At 42.1% G+C, this 21,069-nt stretch overlaps 1 protein-coding gene across 3 annotated transcripts in view; it reads left to right on the forward strand.

Moving 5' to 3' along the window:
* The first annotated feature begins 4,479 nt into the window (after positions 1-4,479).
* Positions 4,480-21,069, forward strand: part of ndp (norrin cystine knot growth factor NDP) — a 33,310-nt gene continuing 16,720 nt past the window's right edge. Inside the window, exon 1 of one of the 3 annotated variants that reach the window (XM_017308164.1) lies at positions 4,480-4,522. The gene's annotated coding sequence lies outside the window, so the exon portion shown is untranslated. Of the gene's footprint in view, positions 4,523-7,989; positions 8,294-8,317; positions 8,437-21,069 lie in introns of those variants that run through there. The other 2 variants (XM_008437273.2, XM_008437281.2) reach the window with 2 other exon arrangements.

The raw sequence follows: 21,069 nt of genomic DNA on the forward strand, positions 1-21,069 counted from the left end.
GACAAAGACGAAGAAGAAGACAGGAAGTGGTAGGTGATGGTCAATGTGCAGCTGGCTCCACCAGAGCTCTCGCTGCATCACTCGGTTCATTAAAAGTTGAACGTGTTGAATCCATAACAATTTCCCCCAAACAGTGCAGTCTAAAGAGTCTGAATAAGACCCTGACGCCTCCTCTTATAGCTGATAGCTGATGAGCGCTAGCACCATGACCGAATAATGAACAAGTTTATTCACGTGTCATTTCAATTTTGCGCTTCTTATTTAATGGAAACAACGCAATAGCGAAATTATGTTTTTGTTTTTTCAGTATTAGCAAAATATTGTAACAGTCATTTTACTGCTTCGTTACTAGAGTTGAGTAGGTGTGACCACAAGGGGGCCTCTTCCCTTTTCTTTTGTTGTAATCCTTTACAGAGTAAGAACTCGTCGTTTCCATGTTTCAGAGAGGAGAACCGTCGGTCCTGTTGAGGTACAGAGCGGTTCAACTTTGGTTACTTTTCTCATGTATGAGAAGCGAATGTAAGTCCAGCACCGTGGAGATCTGGTTTTACATGGACAAAGTGAAATAAGGTGAAAGTGTGGAATACTCCAACAGTGCGTTATGCACTGTCGGGTTAGAGTGGCGAACCACCGCTGCTAAATCTTTCTCCAACCTCTCACCGAACTGCCACAAAAATGTGCGAAAATTAGTCATGAAAACGTTGCCACCAACAAGGAGCAGCTTGTTGAGTGGTTCTCCGCGGAGGCCGCTCTTCTCTGTAAAGGCTCTTCTATAGAGACGAAGGGGGGCTTCATTCAGTTGACTGTTTCTGGCTGCTCTCCCCCATTCCCGCGATTCCTCTATGCCAATGGCATTGGCACCGAGGGCATTGGGTACACACGGGAAAACCCTGAGTGGCTCTCGCGATGTTTTGCCTCCAAAATCTTTCTCTTTCTCCTTTTCATCTCCTATTTTATCTGCTGTCCTTTAAAATGAACGCGGCTCTTTCTGGATGCGTTTAAACGAGTGTTTAAACCATTATGTCTATAGCCTCGCCATCCGAGAAGCTCCGTTTCTGTTCGGTACCTGCGCTTGACATTATCCGTGTATTCTGAGCGGTTTACGCTGCCTCGTGTTTCCCCCTGAATTCTTATCACCAGACCTGGTACACTCATCAAACGCGAGTTGTCTTTGGCAGACGTCGCTTTACCTGGTCAAGAACACAGAAAGTTATTCTACACCAGCTGTAAATTACAGCTGTGGGACTATTTTTGTCAGATGTTTGGCTCCCAGCGGAGACTATTTTCGAGGCAAGGGCGCATATTTTTTTTCCCTTGTTGCACACCGGTCCAAATAAATCTCCAAAATTATAGCCCACATCCATATTTTCATGTAGCTTAAAATAAAGCTGAAAACCTATCTTCAAAATGAAGACTGAAAGTCTGTCAGTCAGTCTACATCTCACAGTCACTGGGAGAAAAAGAGCTTTGAAGCAGACTCTTCAGCAGTGATGGAAACTGACAGAGAAATATATTTACAACCTCAAATCAGACAATGTTCAGACGGTATGAAAATGACTAATTTGGAAAAATTCTTTATGTATTGACTTTGACTCTAATTTCATTGCAGAGATTATGGAAATACGGCCTTTCATTGGGGGTTCTTGTCATCTTCAATTTATTTGTACCGTCTTGAGTAATTTAGGAGCTGTAATTAAATATGAAATATAACGATATTGTTTTTAAAGTTCATTGTAATTCCTTCAGTGTTCGTTATAGACTTCAGTCTCAATCTTAAGTAGGAAAGAACATCTTAAGGTCGTCAACTGACGAGCAAACAATTGCTCTTCAAAAAAAAAAGTGAAAGGAAAGATTTTCTTTCTACGTATAGTTTAAGAGGAGTCCAAAAAGTCTGAAGCTGTGTGCTCCAAACCTCTGAATGATCATCCAGTCTGATAATTACTAAAAACTACCATGGTATGGAGTGGCCGAAATACCCTCAGTAAAGCTCAGTTACAGCTAATACAAAGGGTTCAGATTTTAGAACAAGAGTCATATAACGGAAAAGTTAACTATTAGCATAAGAAAAGTGGAGTGTATACGATAAACATAGAGGCTACACCTACTTTTAAGAGCAAAGTACCTCATTGTACAAGTACAAAAACAATAGAGGAGGACTATTATGAGGTCTGAAATAGACAAAACTGAATCTGATGTTATTTTCTCTGGTAATCAATACAGCAGCACAGCTAGCTGCTACAGGAGGCTAGAAAAATAAGACTAAGCATGTCCCAATTATTATTCAGTGACAAGATCCTTTCCTCCATTTCCCCGCTGGGGGGTAAAAACTGCTTAGCAACGATGACTACCATCGGTTTTATCTGTGAAATTGTCAATATAACACACTAAGTTTCAAATGTACACATGAAATATAAAAGAAATAAGGACTCGGTGCTTTGCTATTGTCAACACTCCAACAACTGGATAACAATGTCCAAGGGAATCATATTTCACAGGTCAGGAAAAAGTTTTAATTAAAGTAAAATGAGGACGGAGAGGGAAGTAGGTTAGCTATGCTAGCTTGACTTTGACAACCTTAACATGTAGATGTGCTGCAGAATGAGTACAGCGTATAAGGTCTAGGCACATTCGAACATTTGCCAACAACAGAATTCATTGATTCAAAAGTAACCCTCAAAACCATGAATGCCTGACTTACCCAGCCTTGCAAGAACAATAGGCATCAGTGATCTTGTCCACAGCTATATTTATGCTGAGGGTGTGAGGATCTGCTGTTTTCCTCAACGACCGGTAACATTTCGCTGTGATGCGCACAATCTTGGAGGCATCGCGTGGCTCTAACACCTTGATGTCGTCCAAAAAAAATGACATGAACTTGTTGGTTCCCTTGTCCATTGTCGTGGCTGATATTTTTTGAAAATCCGGCAGAAATGCTCTGCAGAGAGTCAGTCGAAATGAAAGACGCCATGTTTACACATAGAAAATAAGCACCGCGAGGCTTTGTTTGTGAGACATGCAGCTAGGTGGGATTTTGAGGGCGTTTCTGGGCGGAGCTTGGTAAGGTCCATTGTGTGCATGCGTGAAATTTCTGGATGTGAACAATAACTCTCGGTGAGACAGAGATGATACAGGAAACTCGAGTTCATGAGAAACAAGCACAACCAATCAAATGAAGGCTCTACAAATCGGTGAGTGATTTCAAGCATTAGAAGTTTTGTTTCCACAAATAAAACAAACATTCAGTAACTCTAAAACTGCATTCTCTGTTCCACTTTCGGTGAACTGGATCACCGAAAGTGGAACAGATCACTGAACGTGACCAAATTCAACATTTCGAGCACACAAAAATAAATGTATTTAACGGCAAAAAATTTTATATCTACCTTACAAAGCATACACATTCACTCGAGGGAATAATCACTTATGCTTTGTTTACCAGTTGATAGCAACTGAATAAAGCTTTGAATGACAGAAAATACTTTGGTGAGAAAGATTTTTGCGTTTTCAAATTGTGAATTCTTATTGCTGCTCACATTAGCTTTTGTTAATTTAAGTTGTCTCCTTACATTAGATATACATATTTAAGTATAAAAGGGATAATGTTCCACAGGCAGGCCTGAACACTTTAAAATGTTTACCTCAGGTGAGACTGAGCTGTGGGCTGACCCTGCCCTGCTAATCTCGCTCTGATGAGAAGATGACCCACGTCATGTCAGACCCATTCCCAACTCATCTGCTCCTGGTGGCAGCAGGATCAGGCCGCCTGCAGCCAAGGTGGGGCTCCACCGCGGCTTGGACATCCCTCACAAAAGCCACTGGCTCAGGCGCTGATGTAACAAGGCTGCAATTTGACCGGCGGGCCCAAACCATAGGAGCCTCTGGGTATGGCGCGAAACACTAGGCGACGAATTACTAGACGGCATTTGAACAATTCAGGAAGCAGGGGAGTTTATTATAATCCGTAAAAAAGCAAGCAACCTTTCCACAGCTGTCACAGAACACTCCTTTACGTCTTTTTTTATTGCTGTCCAATTACCGACTACTGCTATAGTACCTGAAAGTGTTTTTACAAGTTGTCAGAAAGCTGCTTTCCTAGCGGTTCGTCATCTCAGAGGGTCCTGAGCATTTTGCTCGATATATCCTCTGGCTTTTTCCGCCGCTCTCTACCTCTCACCCCACCCTCCTCCCATCTCCACAGATGGGATTCACATTTGGCTTCTTTGGACATTTTCTTAATGCGATATTATGATACAGCATCTGAAGCCATTTACTCGCTGTCACCACCTCTGGTGTGGACCCAAGCTGAGTAAGCTGAGCAGGAGCTGTCAGATTTTGTCCAGGTGAGTTATGGCCATTTAATATGACACTGCCCGCTGTGGTGATCATTTACAATGCCTGAAAGTCTACTCAAAACACAAACTCTGCTTTCGTGGGTCTCTTTGTCTCTTTCTCCAGGAGCCTGTTGGTGGTGTATAAGTTTTCACTCCCTCCCGCTGCTGGCCGTAAATCGCCTCTGTTGAAGGTGGGTGTGTATGTGTGTGTATGTGTGTGTGCGCTAAAAAGAACAGAAGGTGAAAAATTTTAGGGTCAGCCGAGGTCCTTCAGGTAATTGCACTTCTTAAACTTTTGACCCACTAAGCCCTACTTAGTGTGGAGCAGCTTGCTCCCCTTATTTCCCCTCGAGAGGTTTGACTCCACATACCAGGACGTTGTGTGTGTCTGTCTACATGTGGGCGTTGTGCTTGATCAAATGACTCCGTTGGCATGTGCTGTTAACCTCACACATCCAGTGTTATTCTTTTCCACCTCCCTGTTTGGTCAAGTGATGTAAAACACTAGACTGGTGAAAGCCGGGCTCTTGTTCTATGCTTCGCTTCGTATGGAGGGTCTGGGCTCTCGGCTATTGGGAAACGATGGCTTGCTGAAGGCGTGAAAGTTTGACTTTTTACCAAATTGATAAAGATTGTGCGCCTGTTTGATGCTATGAAGCTTACTGGAAAGTTCTTCCACTGTAAACAGCCATCCTCCACTATGAAGAGAGAAGTTCCGAGCTGAAAGAGGCAGCTGTTGATGCTAATGCGATATTTGGAAGTGTGGCCAACATGGACTGAACGGCTTCCTTCACTTCTTCCGCTGTCATTGCTAAAATTGTGGTATCAAGAACTAACCTACAATTATAAAACAGTGCAGAAAACTGACTTCATGGCTTACAACGTCTCCTTCTGTTCGCTGATTGGCCTGGTTGAAATCCTATCGGAGGAATCCAAGTTAATTTGAGAAAGCCCAGATGGAGAAGTGAGAAGAGATTAGAACGGTGCAGAATTGCATAGGAAGGCGATGGCCAATCTAGTAAAATGCATAAGTTTGACTTTTTGGTCACTAACCATCTCTTCTCATCACTCTGGCACTAGTTGGTGCCAGAGTGATGAGAAGAGATGTTACACAGTATGCAAGGAAATCAAAACTTGAATATGCTTTTAAACCCTAACCAACCATTGTTTATTATTAAAATACACAAAATCAATCTCCCATACAATACTGTAGTGTATAGCAAAATTAATGTAGCAGTAGGTAGCTGTACAAAATCAGTGGCCATGCTAACTTGCTTTAGCATTCAGGACAGTCTCTGTTGTGGTGAACCAGCTGTAGCAAAGCAGAGAGCAAGGGTCAGGGTGTGAGCAGTGCATAGATGAGGATGATTAAGAGCGCTAAGACCATCCTCCTGGCTCTGATCGGATGTTTTTGGTGTATTTCTGCAGACGTCTATAAAACCTCAGAGAGAAGGCAGAGGTGCCTGATTGTATGTCTTATACTGTACTGTCACAACATGGTGACAGTTTTAACAAATATGTTAAAGTCATAACAGTTACATACTGCAACTTTTAAGTCAGCTTACCATTTCATTACAGATATTTTTTTTCTCAAATACCATAAAACCCCTTTAATTTTTAGTCCTAGTCATCCTCTGGCGACAGGCCCAGTCCACGCCTGGTCTTATGTATCCCACACTTCAGGCTTTTGGCCGGCTCAGACACTTCCAGCAGTGCGGAGTCTTCCTGATGAGAACGAACTGTCAAGCTTGATCTTTATGCCGTTGGTGAAAATGGTCCCTGAACTGCGGCGCAGCAAGCGGGACGACTGATGAAATGCAGTGTAGCGCGATGATTTGGCAGCAGCCAAGCACACAGTCTCACAGAGGGTATGACTTTCAGAGTTTTATTAGCTTTCCATTGATCGTAGTCAGTCTATTTTACATTGCGAGCTGTTTTTATATTGAGTTTTGTAAGAGTGATTAATGTAGACGCTACCATTTAGATCCGACTGGAGGCCCTGTTGTGATTGTTGCCATGTTCTCCTAACATGCAGCCACCCGACTGTCATGTAGTTGGACGGTTTACGAGAGAGGATAGGTGAAATGTCCTCTGGGTGGATCTGTTACTTGTGGAGCTAACTTGGCTGTTTTTCTTAGTGTTTATTAGGACTAAACATTAATATTAGTGTTTAGTCCCAATATTGAACTTCTGGCTTCTGGTAGCTCAGTGTGGTGCACAAAAGTATATCATTTATCATTTATTTTGATAAATTTCGTATAAGATTTTCATTTATCGTTACAACAATAAATTCCAAATAATGATGTTTAAACCTAAAACTGTCTTTATTGTCAGGATTATTAACTTTAGAAATTTTCTCCACTTTTTTTTTTTTTTTTGCATGGTTGTTCTCATCTCCAAATATACGTAATTTGTATTTGAGCTTCTGTGTGAACCACAAACAACCACATGCGCAGCAGAGGACGCAGTAACGTCACACATAGCGACATGCTCAGTGTTTGCAGAAGTAAGCATGGATGGTAAGAGTGGAGCGCATCTTTTGATTTTGAAGTTGCTGTGCAGCACATTAACAACTTAATCCTCATCACCGTCCACCATGGTTGTTGATTTTCTTCTCGCATCGCGTTTCAGGATGCAGAATAGTGACTGTGGTGGAGTATCAATGACGTTCAGGTCGGATGAAAGCGACCTGGCCATACAGACTCAGGTCACATTTGAAAAGATCAGATAGGTACCAGATATAGGACCAAATGTTCTGGTCAAAATTGGATCTGTGTTGTTCAGACTGTCATGAAAAAATCAGATACAGGGAACATAAAGGCAAAAAAAAGTCAGATTTGGGCCACTTCAGGCTACGAGTGAACGTGGCCTTTCACTTCTATGTTATGCAGTCACAATGATACAGTTACCAAAAAGAGTAGCAATAAATAGTTATTCTTTTCACTTTTACAGTTATCACAATACTGGGTTTTCCCCAGAAAACCTGCTAAGAGGTAATAGGGCAGTTTTTGTGTGGAAAAATGTTAAAAGTTACAAAATCTGGAAGTGGATGAGCAGGCATCGTAATATGGAAATAATAGTGTTTGAAGCCAACGGGGAGATGCAGGAACGCCGCAATTAGTGAGTCAACTATAAACCTAGCTTAATCCATCTTTACTGTCACTGTTACTTGTGTAAAAATATCCATATTTAAAATAAACAAATGACTTTTAACCTGTTGGGAGGGGGCAGGTAAAGTGTGGTGGTCCACCAGGGTTATAATATAATGGGGGAAACCCTGCAATAATACCACAAAATATCGTGATAAGTCCATATCGCCCAGTCCTATTAAAAGGTCACGTCAAGTGAACATTCTCCAATTTTTCTGTTGAGGAAAGCGACTGCGGAGGGTGTTTAAACTGGAAGGCCACACGGGCTTTCAAATAAACTGAACTACAGTTTTATAACCCCTACCTYGTAAAACTGGCTTCAGCTTTTGGTCAGTCCTCCTTCCCCCCACTCCCTCCCAATAGAGACGAGTGGGGCCGTCCAGGCCTGGAATTCCCATTTGCTGCTGTGGAGCGTGTCGGTGTGTCAGCTGTTGTGTTTGTGAGGTGGACAGCCGGGGGGGNGGTTAGGATAGAGGAAAAGAAAGGGCGTATAATATATGATTGCTGTGTCACGATCCACATGTGACGGGCGTCCTCACGGCCAGAGCATCCAGCCTCGCTGCCTCCCTCTCTCCCTCCCTCCCTCCGCCGATCTCCCCGTCAGAGATGAAACGGGGGAGCGTGTGACTGTGGGACAGAGGAGAGGCGGAGGGAGGAGGTGAGAGGGAGACAGAGGGAGGAGAGAGTAACACTCAGACAATCCCCTGCGTGTTAGAGAGAGGTAGAAACAAGAGGAGCTGGCCGGGAAACAATAGTAGAACAAATCCAGTGTTGCTTGCAAGATCTCTGCCTCTCAGCTGACTGCGACTGAAGGTAAGACCACCGGGACCTGATCATCCCACCTACAGCTCGTCCTCTAGAGACTCATGTCATCTCTTAGATGTCTGCATGGCTGCAAATGCAACAGTTTGAAGGACGGCTCTGCTTACTTTCCCCTCTCTCGTCCCAAAGCTCAGGTGCACATTTGTCTTTAGCTTATGGCTTTTTCTGCTCTGCATGGATCTATAATCTGATTGATGTGCTGAAGCAGGAAACATGTTTGCATTGGCACTGATGGATTTGCTAATCAGGTACTGACAGGCAAGCTGGAAGGGCAGGCGAGCTCATGTGGAGTGTGTGTGTATGTGTGTGTGTGTCTGCGTGCGCACGCATCTGGACGTACACGGCTATGTGTTTTACAGATCTGTTATGTCCTTGACTGTGATTGACTTGGCCTGTTGTTTTGGACCTGGAGGCTGCTGACTTATGGCAGTAGGAGACGCTGACAGACGTAGCAGACTCTGCGGTAGGTAGGCAGGAGGAGACGAGCTACCACTTCCACTTGACCGCGTCGGAAAGGGAGAAGGTGTTCGGATGAAAAATGAAGTGACCGTAAAAGATCGGCGGATCGCGAAAGACAACTCAAGCAAAGGGAATGGGGGGGAGGGGAAGGAAAGGTTGGCAAAGTCGGAGAAGGACGCAATAAATAGGAGAAACAGAATGAAACCGAGATGTGTGAGAGAGGTTAGAGAGAATGACGGCCAGACGGACCCCAGAGGCGAGCCAAAGAGATGGAGTGATGCAAGCATCCCTTTCCAACTTCCGGTGACACCAGATGAGAAACAGTTTTGCGGAGTCTGAAAAAAGGGGGTTTTAGAATCCTGGCCTTCAACTTCGAATCGCTTTAAAACCATTTGGAGATGGGAAATGTGACCAAGGAGAGTAGGAGGTGTGTTTGAGACGGAGCGGCCAGGTGCAGAGAGACGGTAACTATCCGGCAAGAGGAGCAACACAGTCTTAGTTTTCATCTCTGAGTTCTCGTGTTTCATATTTTCACAGATGCATGGAAACACACACACTCACACTCTCTCTCCTTTCGCTGAGGCCCACAGTGCGTCTATTTATTTAGACAACGGTGAAGGTTCAATATTGTTTTCACAACGGCCCACCGCTGTGGAAATGTGCTTCTGACAAATGGTTGTTGTGCATGAACCGCTGGTCCAGAGGAACCCCAGTGCCACCATGGCTGATCTACCGCAGCTGGAGAACCCGGGTCCGATCCGGCAAAGCTTAAAGACCCAGCTCCACTTTGCCTCACTTCAGGCTTGAAACCAGGAGAGGTTTGACCTGGTTCAAGTACTGCACTCGCTTTTTTTCTTCTGTCTGAAGAGCAGTTACATTTTGAGGTAGAAATGGGTCAGCATGAGGATTTTCTCACAACCTCCAGTAAATATTTCACAATCTTTTATTGTGCTAGCACAATAAATTATATTTATAGATAAAATAGATTTTATTTGATTTTATCTAACAGAAAAAAATCTCCTATCCCTACTGCTGCTAAAATAGAATATTGATTATTAGGAAAATCCTGATATCTGTTATTCTACTGTTGATACATACACTTAAAAAGTTACTCAAGGCATAAGTAATGATAATGGCTGAAACCAGAAGGATGTTTGACTTTCTAAAAAAGTGGAAAGTGGTGGGACATATAAGAAAAGACAGGAAAAGTATCTTGTTTTGAAAGTCAAGGGTCGTGTTAGTCAGACTATCTGCTCTGGTAGCCAGTCGGTGGTGGGTTAGCGCGCTGATCCTAGCTTACTCGCCACACTTTTCAACACAGTTTTACGTTAACAATAGAGATCTGTGGAACTAATTTAGTTTCCATTCCTTGACTTTCCAAGCAGCCAATGTTGTCTTTCATGTAAGGAAGGTAAATTATCATGTTTCTGCACAGAAACATTTGAGGGAGGTCCTAATAGCTGTTCTRCTGCTGGAGAAAACCGCGGTCAGTACAGTGGACCTCTGCCTTTTCAGTTTCAGTTTTCGTGGATTCACCTATTCGCCTGTCGCTCAAATATCTGACAGATCTGTGCATTTTGGGAGCCAGAAATGACATGGCGCAATGGTTCTCAGCACACTACTGGTGTTTGCAAAGCAGCCAATCCAGGAGCGGCATTTATTTTTCTTGGCAGTGATTGGCTAAAATACCATGAGAGAGATAAGGAAGACTGTTCATTTTAGCTTCTGTGGTACTGCTAAGAACGTTTCCACGGAGACATTAATACATATATTAGGGTATATTTAGCACTTAAACTATTAAAATAGGCAGTTATAAGTGTTCTTATAACTCAAGTATTTGTGAATTTTAGGTATTTGCAGGTGGCTGTACAGAGAGAAAGCCGCTGTACAACTTTCTCTCTGGTATCTAAATATAAGTTGGGCATCTTTATAGAACATTCAAAAGAGCCATGTGCCAAAAGAGAAACCTTTATTTAAAAACCCTTAAAAAGCAATCTATGACCTAAGAAATGACTTCATCAAAAAGGAATATTCCCCCTATACTGTTAGTCTTTCTTTCACTAACAGTGAAAACTGAACAGCCATGAAGTCACATTTAATAATAGCTGTGCTGACTGTGAGACTGCTAATAATAAATAGCCAACTGTCTAAATTAAATAATTCAAAATGTCAAGATGTCTGTTTTATTTATGTCTACAAATGACAACATAATTAGATATTTGAAATGGAGTGAAAAATATATTTTTTAAACTGTATTTTGAATGTGTGAAAGTAGTATTCAAACCCACACTACAAACACAAAATCTTACCAAGTGTGTTTGGTCTAGTTTCTAGTGCTAATATCTCAGTACACTTGAAATAAAACAAAATTAACTTGTGAGTAAATTTCCAGAAAGGTGTAAGAGTTTGTTTTATGTCAGCAATTCCTTAATAATTAATATAAATATTTAAAAAAAGGTATGAGTTCCACTGGGAGATAATTTCACTTATAACAGACATTTTTCCAATTGTTTTTAGTGAAATAAACTAACTCTCCCCCCATATTGAATAGTTGAGTTTTTGTTTTAGAAAACATGCAATGAGGGACTATATAAGGTTGAGTTAAAAACTTTTCATCTTTCATCAGGCCTAAAACTTCACCTTTGCTTGCAGAAACAAGTGAGGGAGGGTTTCCAAATACGGCCCGTAACTTTGTACAATTTGTCTGGAACCTCAATAAAACGACTTTAACAATCTCCCATGAGCAATTTTTAAAACACACTTTTATACCGTAAACCATCCCTTACCGTGAGGTGCGTACGGTAAACCATTAGGACAACGCATTTACAGCAACGCATCAGCACCACAAGCGAGTGCCCCCCGTTCTCCTGCCGCCGCTGCAGCGGCCTGGGGAGAGACAGAAATCTGCAAACGCTCATGCAGACGTGTCCTCTGTGTCACCAAAGTTTCTGAGAAGCCTTAAGTGCAAAGCTAACACAAGCTGAGCCCTGGCTCACACTGCCGCCTGTCATTGGCTGTAGCGCGCGCTCAAATCCACACTGTTTGTCTTATCTTTACAGAAGGGGATATATTTAGTGAGGAGCTTAGCTTTTAGGAGGTTGGCGCGTGGAGAGGGTGAGGGAGTGTGTGTATGTGTGTGAGAGAGGAAGTATAGATGCGTGTGTGTGCATTGGCGTCAGTAGACAGTGGAAGAGCTTGGCACGCCGCATGCCATACTGTGTGTGTGTGTGTCTGTGTGTGTATGCGTGTGCATACACTGTGTGTGTTTGGAGGACAGGTCTCTACACCCCCGCTCCCCTCCATCCTCACGCTCCCCGCCTCAACCCGCTGCACTGCAGTCAGGAATCTGCCCTTTAGTTTATTAAAAGCTGGTGAAACAATGGAGGGGGTGAGGCTAGGGATGAGGGCAGGTGGGGAGGTGAGCAGAAAATCATGACGTAAACTCTGGGCGCTCCAGCCAATGGGAGACGAGTGATGTGACAGAGATGAAAGGGAGACATAGAGGGGCTCCGAAACGCAGCACTCTCCCTAATCTACCTGCAACTTCCCTCTGACTTCATCTTCTTCTTCATCTTCCAGTGCCCTTTCACACACCTGTTTTCTCAGCCTGATTGCAGGGGCTGCATAACTGAGCCCCTCCCCTCCCAGCCCCTCCACAGACAGGCCTGTCCCTGGACGCCAGCCACAGCTGCTGGCTGGCCCAGCGAGATGAAGGCGTGGATCCGTCGGAAGGTCTCGCTCCTCCACCAGGTCACTGGCATCTGAGCGGAGTTCGCTGCACAATGGCACCTTACCCTTCCCATAAACTAGAGGATATTTACACTAGCATTCCACCGGGGAAAACAACACATTTCACAGGAATGTAGAAACGCCACACAACATATGGCTTGCACAGTTAGGAGGCACGATGGTACTCTTGAGATGTGTTTTATGACTGATCTACTGCTCAGGTCTTCATGAACGTATAGACATCAGAACAGTGCTGATACTTGATGTCTGCTGGCTGAGCCGCCTCAGCATCTTGTTCTGGGTGGTGGCTGGGAGGAGGGAAGAGTTTTCTGATGCAGATGACTTGAAAATGTAGGAAACAGCCGGGACTCGCCAATTAACCTAACAAGGCTTCTGTAGCCTGCTAAAAACCAGCCTGTTCTTCTATGGTTCGCTATTGCTTCCTGGTGCCGTGGACTCTGTTGAAGTTTTACGTTTTACCCAGTCATTAACTTTTGGGTGCAACATATGTAGCGCGCAAGTTTGACGCTATGAAGCCAACCAGAAATTGTCTGCGTTGCAAACACCCTTCCTCCACTGCGAAGGGAGAAGTGCTGAGCCGAACCATGTGGCTTTTGATGTTAATTCAATATTTGGAAGTGTGGCCAACACAGACTGAACACCTTTCTTCACTTCCTCCGCTGCCATTGTTAAAACTACAGCCAGACCATAATCCTAAAACAGTGGAGAAAATCATTGTCATTGTTCACAGCTTCTCCTTCTGTTCCCTGATTGGCCTGACTGAGTCACAGCTCTAGGTCTGGCTTCTACCAGACCTAGAGCTGCTGCTTCTCCACATCGAGAGGTGCTAGTTGAGGTGGCTCAGGCATCAGGTTAGAATGGATGCATACTTGGTGATGTGTTCCAGGAGGAGACCCAGAGGAAGACCGAGGACACACTGGAAGGACTATGTTTCTGGGAAAAGCTGGGGATTTCCCTAAAGGAGCTGCCCCAAGTAGCTGGAGAGAAAGAAATCTGGGTCTCTCTGCTTAGGCTGCTGCCTCCATGACCTGACCTCAGGTTAAACAGAAGATAACAGATGGATGGATAATTGGAAACTCATGGAACATAACATTCAGTTGGTGATGCCGAGTTATTGATGGGGATGCACTAGGGACTGCAATAGCTCATTTTTCATCAAAGGGGACCTATTATGCAAAATTTACTTTGTGCACATTTTTGTATTTCCATTGAGGTCTCTACTGCAGTCCAAATGCAATAAAATCCCCAAGCATCCAGCCGTTCTCTGGCAGTAAGTTAAAGGGGCAGTTTTATGTGTTTTCCAGCCACATAGTGCCATTTTATAGCACAATCGAGTAACTGTGTTACCTTTGGTTGTTATAAAAATGCTATATATATATATATAAAATATGACTTAAAAGAAAATGTACTTCTTAATTTAACGTCTTGAAATTGGACCTCTGTCTCTTTAAGAAACTCCTGCTCTTTCTGAAACTCCGCCTTGAGGAAGTCGTCACAACATGGCTCCTCTATAAGCCTTTTAGCAACGTTTTCACCAGCGTTACTCTGAGAAGTAGCTTGTATGCACTGAAGATGTGTAGCTCCACCAGCTAATTGCTACTGGCTAGTCTGAAGGAGCTGAGTGGAGGGATTGTGGGGAAGAGGGGCTCTGTGACGTAGCAACTCAGAAGCTTAGAAACTGCAGCTCAGAGGAGGAGCTTCACCTTCAAACGCAGAGCTAGGTCCACCCAGGTGTTCTGCATGTCATGAGTGGTTGCCACGGGAGATTAAGGGATTTCTCAAACACACTAAACTGGGCTGGTGTGAACGCAGCCTTAGTTTTTTCTAGAGAATTGAAAAATATTTTAAGAAATATTTCCCAAAATAATTTTTTTTTATGACTTCTATAAAAGTAACCATCTATCAATTTATTTCCATCTCTCAGTTATTGACAAAGTACCCAACTACTTTACACTTCTCTGTGTTTTCTTTCTCATCTTACAGTTAAACCGTGGAAACTTATTCTGATTTCTTCCAGAAGTAAGATTAGTGACATAACTCGACAATTATTACAATACCTAAGAACAAACTGTTAAATCCTCGCAGATGCAGGGGCAGACAGACACATTCATCCACCAGTGTACCGTGGGTGAGAGTGGGAGTCCTCTTTCCCACCGTCGCTTCGAAGAACAGCATCTCAACCTTCCTCAGAAATTAAGCTGGGACTCAACTTCTCATAACTCTCCAAATCCAAAAGGCTTTCCCAGCAGGGGGACATTATGTAAGGACGGGCCTCGTTGTGCTTATGCAGTACCGGTTCTTTTATGTGAGCTGAGCCTTTCATAAATCATCTGCCCCTCAGCGAGGCCCCTGAAGTCAAACCTACATAAGAGATGGAAGTTGCTTAACGAGATTTGATCCACGCAAGATGATATTACTTTTAATGAGCAGTTAATGCAGACCCAGATATTGGTCTAAGGTTTTATAAACTGGATGCAGTTTAATCATTTAGTGTGCCGCTGGTCCCACAGCCTCTGCGTGCTTAATTAGCTCTGGAGTAGCGTGAACGCTACATTGGTCGATTAAAGCTGAGATGTCTTTGGATTTTAGGGCTGTTGCGCCAAATTACTGAAGTTATTGCTTTGAAGGTCGAGATTTGTGGTTAAGGAGAGATTGGACTGATAGTTGTCAAAATCACAAGTAAGATGGAGGTCAACGGCAGGAATGAAGGCTCAGCGTTAGCTGTTTGTCCAGTCCCAATTGAAATATCCACACTTCCCAATGCAGCTCTGTTAAGTTTGGATTTTTTACATATGTTGTATATGAATAACAATAGTACAGTTACGCTTACAAGTCTTTTGGTGTACGTTTGTATCAGGTTTGCTCACCTGGAGAYGAACATGCCACCTTATTGCTCTTGGCTAAACACCTGGAGTTTGATCAGTTTGATGAGAGAAATGTTTAGACCTTTCCCCAGATTTTATCCGGAAGCTTTGACTGTTTCATTTCATTTATTTGGTAGGATCAATCCACATTAATTGACATTTTTGCAGAATTAGCCAAAGGCTATTTTCCATCTGTTTTCCTTTGACAATGAGTAATTTGGCTAGCTAAAAACAAAAGTTATACCAACAAGGTTAAAATGACTTGGATACTTTCAAGCTTCCATCTCACAGAGCTCCCCTCCCTCACAGCTCCCCCACTCAGCTCCTTCAGACTAGCCAGCAGTAATTAGCAAACACCTGGTTGTAACTGTGCATCTGCTGAGCTCATTATAGGAGCTACTACTAGTGCAATGATGGTGAAGGTGTTGTTAAATTAACAGAGGAGCCATGTTGTGATGACTTCTTGTAGGTGGAGCTTCACAAAGAGCAGGAGCTTTTAAAGAGACAGAGGCCCAATTTCAAATCATTAAACTAGGAAGGACATTTTCTTTTAATATATGTTTTATATATGCAGCATTTTTATAACAACTGAAAGTAACAGTTGATTGTGCTATAAAATTGCACTAATTGGCTGGTCTCTGTTATCAAACTGTTACTGAATTAAAAAGAATTAAAAGCCGTTTAGCACAAAAGTTGATCACAATCCAAACAACACGAAACAAAACAAAAATATGGCAGAATAAAAATAAGAATCACATGATCAGCGCCTGCATCTTTTATTAATTTGGAGCCATACTTTTATTTACAGAATATTTTTATTTAGGCATATGACAGTAAAAGGGCTCAGTACAAATGTGTATCATACTTTATAGATTTTTATTTGTTAGAAATATTGACAACATTACCCTTCTAGTTCTCAGTGGTGGGTTGTAACAGGACAAAATGTTGAAGGGCTCTCAGTAGCTTTGCAAGGTTCAGCGCTTCCATATCCAGTTAAACAACTTAGCATTCTCTGTTTCTTAACCACTAATAACTGGTGGTGGGACATTGCAGTTCATGTTCAGGATGTACTCTAAGTCCAGTTTCTTGTGAAGAAGTAACGAAAGCAGAGCAGCTAATGAACGCACTGCCACTTTTCAGTATCTGGTTAAACATTTTTGATGAGAAAATTATATCCAGAGGTCCTAATAATTTCAGCTCGTTCTCTTTCATGTCGTCATAATTTGGGAAAGGCTGTGACATTTTGTCTTATTAGTCCCCTGAGCATGTTTCAGTAATTGGTATTTAAGGTTTGTGCAAACCACAAATGAGTTTCCACTCTTTGAACCACGGGAGCGGACTCTCGGTTAATCACGCCTGTCGTTTTTGTGAAGAGACCAGGCACAACATTAGTGGCATGTTCAATCCGTCACGGTGGTGGTGATAAGTCATTCCGACACAGGTTGCTTAAACTTTAATGTTTCTGACGGCTTTATTCAGACACATCCATCACCAAGCCGAGGCACAAGTGCAACATTTTCCACTTCCTCGACCTTCAAGATGTATTTCCTTCCTCCCAACCGTAAAGAGCCTGGAGTTTTAGAACGCTACTCCGTTTTATTTAGGGAGGTTATTTTATAAAACCCTCATTTGCAAACCGAGAGGGTTCTCTTCTCTGTTCTATGAGACTGGAGGACCAAAGAGATGAACCAACCAGTGTTCAGTCAGTATTTGCGTTTCCATTATAAATGTGCACAAAAGATTCTGCCAGAAAAAACACAATGCAATTTTACAATTTCAGTGTTTCCGTTAAATATGAAATGCAGTTCAAATCACATGGGAATAAGTTTGTTCAAGTGATAAGTCATTAATAAATATGTCACGCTGTGATCCTTCTGCCGCTTCCTGTCGTCTTCTTTGTTTTTGTAACATTAAGTTGTTGGTCACGTGACTCGTGTGTTTCCGTTGCAGTTTTGCGAAATATAAACATTTCAATACGACTGAAAAATCACCTTCGCCTAACGCAAAAAACGTTTGAAAAAAACAATTGGGATGTTTTTATTAAATAAATGTATTTTCATAATTACAATTTACACAATTTTATTGTCAATGAAAACCCAGTAAGTAACAGTCAACAATAGCTCCCATCAGCAACCCGATCACATGTTTCAAACTAGTTAAGTCCCAAAAGGTGAACTAAGTTTAACAATGACTGATACTTGGATCATGTCTCAGCACAGTAGAAACTGTGGACTCCCCCCACTGATGGACCTATTCCAGTTTTGAAGGCCTTCTTGTGGATTTGTAGCCTGGTTGTTGCCTTCCTACGCAGTTCTGCTCGGTTCTAATCTCCCGTCAATGCCCTATCTGGATTTTCTCCCATTGACTTGGATTTTTCCAATAGAATTTCAAACTTGCTAATCAGCAAACAGAAGAAGTTGTGAATGATGACGTCAATTTTCTGTGCCGTTTTAGAGTTGTACAAAATGTACATATTTACAAAACTTTATAATGAGATGGTAATTTAAATTAAATTCTGACGTTCTTTACCATAAACCTGGGTCTGTAACAGTGACTTTGAGATTTGAAACACCTACTGCATGTTAGAAAGCCCATGCATTGTTTTCCATCAGCTAGCTCTAACTCTGCCCAGATACAGCGAGTACTTTCAGTTTAATATTAGGTATTTAAATTTGATGGTCATTATTACAGTCTGCTTCCTACAACCAACCTCCCTGGAAAATCCTTTCATTTCTATGAAGTCAGCCGTTTAGTACAACATTGGCAGATTATCCAGTTTATGAAATAACATCTCCATAAATTACTAGAAGATTATTTGACTTTTGAGATTGTTTTACCATGGTAGGAATTCACATTTGCCTTGACTCAAAATAATTATAAGCTACAAATATTTTAATGTTGAAAATAAAATGATAGTTCCTTCCTATTAAAACTTCTTCCGTCCCCGGAGGTCTTCGGTACTTTCCATTATGGACTTGGACTCTCCATTTTGTGAGTCTCCAGGGTAAAACATTCTAGTTATGAGTGAGGCCAGCTGAAAATCAAACAGATCTGAATGTCTCAGCTTACCGAACAGATAACATGACAAAGACAGGGAGGTTTTACACTCAAACAGGTTTATAAAACAAAGCTTCTGTCGGTTTTACAGAGACTTTTCGTCTCCATTCCTGAGATCAGTTGGCCTTGCCATTAGGTATTTGTCAGCTGTATGTATGAAGTGTCTGATAAAGGTGCGGTTTGACCCCCAAAACATGGCAAAAAATAATTCAGTTAGGGAGAAAATAAATTTCTGAGAAATTGCATAAACAAACCAGCAAATTAATGGAAAAAATGTGGGATTGGAAAGATGGATGGGGCTGAGATTTTGTTTATTCATTGACTCAGTTTTTTTTTGACTGCTGAGAAACATGATGCTCTAAAACGGAGTCATAAGGGACCAACATACTGTAGGTGAAATTAACAAAGTTTGTATATTTGTGTTACCTCCAGCCCAATCAGGATTGTTGATAATTGTGGTGTTTTGGTGTAAATATGGAGAAACAGGGCTTGACAAACACGCTGAACCTTTGAAAAACCCTTAGAAAAGTACTCAGAAGGCCCATTCATGAGAAAAGATGGTATTGGGTCCATCAGGACAAGATGGCATGAGATGTAAGTGAACTCACAATGGCAGTTTCTCTCATTTCACAGCTGGAAAATGTTTCTCATTAAATTTGAAAGAGTGTTAGAGAATTAGTGAAAGTAATTCACTAATTATGCTTTGACTTGTCCTTATACATCCACAGGCAACATGATAGGTATATATTGCTAGTACCAGTTAATCACGGCGGACTGAGACTGACACTTAAAAAATAAAGCAGAGACATGGAAATGGCCCAATGCATAACTCAATACTCTTAAATGGGCAGTAATATGTATTTTCCAGGAACATAGTGCCATTTTGTAGCACAATCAAGAAACTATGTTCACTTCAGTTGTTATAAAATTGCTGTATATGTCAAGTATGACTTAACAGAAATTTGACTTTGTAATTTAACGCTTTGAAATTGGGCCTCTGTCTCTTTAAGAAGTTCCTGCTCTTTCTGAAGCTCCGCCTTCAGGAAGTTGTCACAACATATAGGTACCTGATAGGTAGCTTGTATAATGAGCTCTGCTGATAGTCCACCAGGTGTTTGCTAATTGCCGCTGGCTAGTCTGAAGGAGCTGAGGGTTGCGCTGCGAGGCAGAAGCTCAGAATCTTGGAAACTGCAGCTCAGAGAAGGAGCTTTGTCCTTGAAGGCGGGGCTAGGTCCACTCAGGTGTTTTGCACAGATAAGTGGTTGCCATAGAGAGATTGAAGGATTTCTCACACATGCATGGAAGAATTAAGAAAATACTCCAGGTATGTTTTTGATGAGGGAATAAATTTATAACTCAATGTAAAGGTCAAAAATATMATTTTGCACAATACTGCCCCTTTAAAATGCACCAGTTAATTTWAAAAAAGCAAAACTTTACGTCATGTTTTAGAATGCAGTTGACCTCATGTGTTCGCTGATTGTAGCTTGTTGCTTTTTACGACGACATTGTAAGTTGGCTTTGCCTTCCAAATTCATTTCTGTTTATTTTGATCGTTCCAATTCACAACAAACAACCCCCTCCCCTCTAATCAACTGGAAACATCTGGAAATGTCTTTGTTGGCGGTGGTCTACTTCTTGGAGCTTTTTTTGCTTCCAAGTCATTAAGCGAAGTAGTTTACTTTAAAGGAGGTGAAATTTCATGGGTAATTCAGAATGAATGACTTGTTGTATTTTGCAGGGCTGTGCTGCCAGCGTAGCTGGATTTTGTAATGAAAACAGTGAGGACCTAAGGTGACACCGTGAGTTTGGGTCCAGCACTCTTTCCAAACATAATCAGGGAAGTTTAGAACACCGTACTGCAACAGAATAGTACGAGTACTTAGAGTTTGGTGTGAACGAGAACGTGATGGAAAAAGGATGTAGGAAAAGAATGTACTTTAAAGTGGAACACAATGTGTTTTTGTGATTACTAGAAATACAAGAGTGGAGCTTGAGCGGAGGATGAGGGTAATTTCAAGTGATAGATCAAACTAAGATGTGGACCGAAGCAGTTTCTGGGTTTCTGCTGGTTTCTCCAACTCAAACTTAAAACCATTATGAATGACATTTAAGGTCTGTTTCAAGACAGAAAAGTTAAATTTCCCTCCATATTAGCAGCTTTTAATGAAATACAATTCTTCAATAAGTAAGGCCGGTGCTTGACCATCATGTTTAAAATCCACAAATCGTCTGTCTCCAGAGTTTGTTGCATCAAATGTTGCTCCTAGATCAATTCTAGCAGTAGCAGCACTAATCTTTTTCAGGGCCATTAATTATCCCACTGGAGCAAAACTGACATTTCTGTGAGGAAGGCATGTGGCAAAGGAACCAAAAAACGGGAGTTGAACTCAGGATGGCAGCGTCCAGGTCTGCAGCCTCTGTGTACGCGGCGTGTTGTAGAATGCATGTCGCATCGTACGGGTTGGAAACCCGCAGCTTCGTAGCCAGAACCACTTTCAGTCATAGAAGTGAACCGATGGTGAAGACAAAGGTCATCCTGCCAACTGGCGATACATTTTCACCTAACCCACAGCTAGCTTGTTTGCTACCAAGAGTATGTTAGCAGCTTGAATCACAGAACAATGAAGATGTCTG

This window comes from Poecilia reticulata, linkage group LG2 (assembly GCF_000633615.1).
Source record: "Poecilia reticulata strain Guanapo linkage group LG2, Guppy_female_1.0+MT, whole genome shotgun sequence".
Lineage (NCBI taxonomy): Eukaryota > Metazoa > Chordata > Actinopteri > Cyprinodontiformes > Poeciliidae > Poecilia > Poecilia reticulata.